This window comes from Nicotiana sylvestris, chromosome 1 (assembly GCF_000393655.2).
Source record: "Nicotiana sylvestris chromosome 1, ASM39365v2, whole genome shotgun sequence".
Taxonomy (NCBI): domain Eukaryota; kingdom Viridiplantae; phylum Streptophyta; class Magnoliopsida; order Solanales; family Solanaceae; genus Nicotiana; species Nicotiana sylvestris.
This window is the reverse complement of record NC_091057.1, coordinates 12198316-12204315: the sequence shown is the minus strand read 5'-3', so window position 1 is coordinate 12204315 and position 6000 is coordinate 12198316.

Genomic DNA, 6000 nt, shown 5'->3' with positions numbered 1-6000 from the left:
AAGTGATGACAAGGTCATCACATTCTCCACCTCTAAAACAACCGTTCGTCCTCGAACGGACAGAAAAAGGAAGTACCTGAGTCGGGGAAAAGATGGGGATAACGGGCTCCGCATATCGGACTCGGACTCCCAGGTCGATGCCTCAGGAGGCTGACCTCGCCTCTGAACACGAACAGAAGGAAAATTCTTCGATCTCAACTGACGAACCTGCTGGTCTAGAATAGCTATCGGCTCCTCCTCATAAGATAAGTCCTTGTCCAACTGGATAGTGCTGAAATCTAACAGATGGGAAGGATCACCATGATAATTTCGAAGCATGGACATATGAAACACTGGATGCACGGCTGATAAGCTCGACGGCAAAGCAAGTCTATAAGCCACCTCTCCCACTCGATCAAGAATCTCAAATGGGCTAATGAACCTAGGGCTAAGCTTTCCCTCCTTCCCAAATCTCATCACGCCCTTCATAGGCGACACTCGGAGCAATACCCGCTTACTGACCATAAAAGCCACATCTCTAACCTTTCGGTCTGCATAACTCTTTTGCCTGGACTGAGTTGTATGAAGCCTATCCTGAATAATCTTGACCTTGTCCAAGGCCTCCTGAACCAGATCCGTACCCAACAACCGAGCCTCTCCCGGCTCAAACGATCCAACCGGAGATCGACACTGTGTACCATATAAAGCCTCATAAGGAGCCATCTAGATACTCGACCGGTAGCTATTGTTGTAGGCAAATTCTGCTAAAGGCAAGAACTGATCCCACGAACCCTCAAAGTCAATGACACAAGCTCAGAGCTTATCCTCCAAAATCTGAATAGTCCATTCGGACTGCCCGTCCATCTGAGGATGAAATGTTGTGCTCAACTCAACTTGAGTGCCCAACTCTCGCTGAACTGCTCTCCAGAAACGCGAGGTAAACTGCGTACCTCGGTCCGAAATGATAAACACAGGCACACCATGAAGACGAACAATCTCTTAGATATAGATCTCAGCTAACCTCTTGGATGAATAGGAGACTGCCACAGGAATGAATGCGCTAACTTGGTCAGCCTATCAATAATGACCCATACTGCATCGAACTTCCTCCTAGTCTATGGGAGTCCAACAACAAAGTCCATAGTGATCTGCTCCCACTCCCACTCGGGAAGCTCAATCCTTTGAAATAAACTACCAGGCCTTTGATGCTCATACTTAACCTGCTGACAATTTAAAAACTGAGCCACATATGCAATAATATCCTTCTTCATTCTGTGCCACCAATAATGTTGCCGCAAATCAGGATGCATCTTCGCGGCGCCCGGATGAATAGAGTACCGGGAGCTATAGGCCTCCTCTAAAATCAACTCCCGAAGCCCATCCACATTTGGCATACACACTCGACCCTGCAATCTCAAAACTTCATCATTATCTAAGCTAACCTGCTTGGCACCTCTGCACTGCACCATGTCTCTAAGGACACACAAATGGGGATCATCATACTACCGATCACGGATACGCTCCAATAAAGAAGAACGAGCGACCGTGCAAGCTAATCTTCGATTAGGCTCAGAAATATCCAACCTCACGAACCGATTGGCTAAGTCCTAAACATCCAAAGCAAGCGGCCTCTTACCGACCGGAATATAAGCAAGACTGCCCATACTGGCTGACTTCCTACTCAAGGCATCGGCCACCATATTGGCCTTTCTCGGGTGATATAAGATAGTGATATCATAATCCTTCAACAACTCCAACCACCTCATCTGCCTCAAATTCAACTCCTTTTGCTTGAACAAATACTGAAGACTCTTGTGATCCGTGAACACCTCACATGCCACGCCATACAGATAATGCCTCCACATCTTCAATGCGTGAACAATGGATGCCAACTCCAAATCATGAACCGGATAGTTCTTCTCATGAATCTTCAACTGCCGCGAAGCATAAGCAATGACCCTGCCCTCCTGTATCAACACTGCCCCAAGTCCAATACGTGATGCATCACAATAAACTGTATAAGGTCCTGAACCTGTGGGCAAAATCAACACCAGTGTCGTAGTTAGAGTTGTCTTGAGCTTCTGAAAGTTTGCCTCACACTCGTCCGACCATCTGAAATAGGCACCCTTCTAGGTCAACCTAGTCATCGGGGATGCAATGGATGAAAACCCCTCCATGAACTGACGATAGTAGCCATCCCAAGAAACTCCAAATCTCTGTAGCTGATGTTGGTCTAGGCCAGTTCTTGACTGCCTCAATCTTCTTTGGATCAACCTGAATACCCTTTGCTGATACAATATGACCCAGGAATGCAACTAAACTCATCCAGAACTCACACTTCGAGAACTTAGCATATAACTGACTATCCCTCAAGGTCTGAAGAACCACTCTAAGATGCTGCTTGTGCTCCTCCCAGCTGTGGGAATATATCAAAATATCATCAATGAAGACTATCACGAATGAATCCAAATAAGGCCTGAACACTCGGTTCATCAAATCCATGAAAGCTGTTGGGGCATTTGTCAACTCGAATGACATAACCTAGAACTCAAAATGCTCGTACCGAGTGCGGAAAGCTGTCTTAGGAAAATTGGATGCCCTAATCCTCAACTGATGGTGGCCAGATCTCAAGTCAATATTTGAAAATACCTTGGCACCCTGAAGCTGATCAAACAAATCATCAATCCTCGGCAATGGATACTTATTCTTGATCGTAACCTTGTTCAACTGCCGATAATCAATACACATTCACATCTACCCATCCTTCTTCTTAACAAACAACACTAGTGCACACCAAGGTGAAACACTGGGTCTAATGAAACCCTTCTCAAGCAAGTCTTGCAACTGTTCCTTCAACTCTTTCAACTCAGGCGGGGCCATACGATACAGCGGGATAGAAATGGGCTGAGTGCTCGAAGCCAAATCAATGCAAAAGTCAATATTCCTGTCGGGTGGCATACCCGGCAGGTCTAAAGGGAATACCTCAGGGAACTCACGAACAATGGGCACAAAATCAATAGATGAAACCTCAGCACTGGAATCGTGAACATATGCCAAATAGGCCAAACACCCCTTCTCGACCATACGTCAAGCCTTCACATACGAGATAACACTGCGGGTAGAATGACCAAGAGTCCCTCTCCACTCTAAACGAGGCAAACCCGGTAAAGCTAAGGTCACAGTCTTGGCATGACAGACCAAGATAGCGTGGTAAGGTGATAACCAGTCCATCCCCAATATAATATCGAAATCGACCATGTCTAGAAGTAATAAATCTACACGAGTCTCAAGACCCCCAATCATAACTATACAAGAGCGATGGACTCGATCTACAACAATAGGATCACCCACCGGTGTAGACACATAAATAGGAGCACTCAATGAATTACTAGGCATGACCAGATACGGTGCAAAATAAAACCGAAGCTTCTCTACCACAAACTAGAATAGTACCTACACCTCCACCTCTAATACCTTTACCACCACCTCTAATACCTCTACCTCTACCTCCAGCTAACTGAGCGGGTTGGACGAGTCCCTCAATGAACCTCCTCACTCTCTCTCACATTGGAAAGTATGATAAGAGCATGATGGGCCAAGTCGATAAATCTGGTCTCATACTGGGTAACAGTCATAGAACCCTGTTGAAGATGCTCAAATTGCCTCCAATAGGCCTCTCTCTTAGTGATGGGGAGAAACTTCTCCAGAAATAACTAAGTAAACTGCTCCCAAGTCAATACTGGCGATCCGGCTGGTCTAGCCAAACAAAAATCCCTCCACCAAGTCTTGGCGGATCCAGACAAGTGAAAAGTGGCAAAATCGAACCCATTGGCCTCCACGATCCCCATGTTCATGAGAACCTCATGATAGCTGTCTAGATAATCTTGGGGATCCTCAGAAGATGCACCGCTGAAAGTAATAGTGAAGAGCTTGGTGAAACTTATCCAACCTCTCCAAAGCCTCTGAAGACGTAGATGATCTATCATCGCTCTGTGTTGCTGCTCGGCTGAAGAAGCGGTACATGACCTCGCCATTCACGAAAGGACAAGAGTAGAGGTTTCAATTAGCATTGAGAAACTAAACCGCATGATAGGAAAGAATAAATGTAAAATTTTCCTAACTCTGTAACATCTAGGGGATAAATACAGACGTCTCCATACCGATCCCTCAGACTCAACTAAGCTTGTTTGTGAACTATGAGACCCATGTAACCTAGAGCTCTGATACCAACTTGTCACGACCCGGATTCCCACCCTCGAGAGTCGTGATGGCGCCTACTACTACGAGCTAGGCAAGCCAATTAATTGCACAATTGACCTTTTTACCCATTTTATATTCATTAACAATTTCGAAATAAAAATATTTAAACAGAAGAATTTAACACAAGCGTAAGAAAGAAATAATAAGCTATCTGAACATGAATATCTAATACAGTTGTTTGAGTCTTGACTACCCAGAATTGATGTCATAGTTTCACAGACAGTCTAAGAATACTACAAATAAAGGGTCTAGAAGGATTAATTACAACACTGTCTCTATAAATGCAAGAAAGAAACAGGAATAATACATAGAAGGAGACGCCAAGGCCTGCGGACGCCTGTAGGACTACCTCAGGTCGCCTGATGATCAAGAATCAGCAATCTCACTGCGGTCCGAAGTCCACAACATTGGGGTCTACACAAAAGAATGCAGAGTGTAGTATCAGCACAACCGACCCCATGTGCTGGTAAGTGCTTAGCCTAACCTCGGAGAAGTAGTGATGAGGCTAGGACCAGACTACCAAATAAACCGGTGCATTTCAAATATATATAGCGGAAAAGAAATACGGAAATAAAAAAGTAAAGATGGGAGGGGGAAACATGCTTCGGGGAATAACAGGTAAAAACAGAATATCAAAAGAACTATAAAGGAATCAAGATCCAACCACTAACAAGAATAAGGAAACAAAGGCAGATTTCACTTTCTTTGCACATCTTGTTGCAGGCGTGCAACCCGATCCCATTTCCTGTATCACCTTGCAGGTGTGCCATCCACTGCTATTCCATTATATCTCGTGGCAGGCCTGCCACCCACTCCCATTTCATTATATGTTGTGGTACGCGTACCACCCGCTCCCATTTCATTTATCTTATGGTAGGCGTACCATCCGCTCCCATTTTATTATATCTTGTGATAGGCGTACCACCCGCTCCCTTTTCTTTATATCTTGTGGTAGGCGTACCGCCCGCTCCCATTTCATTATATCTTGTGGTAGGCGTACCACCCGCTGCTATTTCATTATATCTTGTGGTAGGTATACCACCCCCTCCCATTTACAAGCTAACAATAATCACAAGAAATTCCGGCAAGGGAACAATAATATCAACAAACAATCTCTTTGCAAGGGAGAAACAGCTATAATCAAACTTGTTACAACATCTAGCTACCTCAGCTATAACCAAACTCGTTATAACACCTAACTACCTCAGCTATAACCAAACTCATTACAACATCTAACTACCCCAGCTATAACCAAACTTGTTACAACATCTAACTACCTCAGCTATAACTAAGCTTGTTACAACACCTAACACAAAGAATCATCAACCTAAACATCTGTAATATCAATTAAGAACACAATGCAAGGGAACCACAACTCAACAATAGCCCGGCAAGGGGGCAACATAATGATCTCTTCTCTGTCTCACTTTTACTTCACAATTCACTTCACAACTCGAACCAATACTCTAAAGTTTCAATTATCACTTATACTTTCACAATTTGTTGTACAACTGGAGCCAACGCTCCTCAATGTTCATAGGTCACAATTCTTTCCACAACTTTACACAACAAATAGAAATCTTCACCAAGGCATGAATAATACAACGAAGTCATGAAAACCACAATATAAGACCCACGGTCATGCTTGACACCAACGTATAGATACTCGTCACTATGCCTATATGTTGTACTCAACAAGAAGCAAATAGCAAATAGGACACAACTCCTAATCCCTCAAGCTAAGGTTAGACCAAACACTTA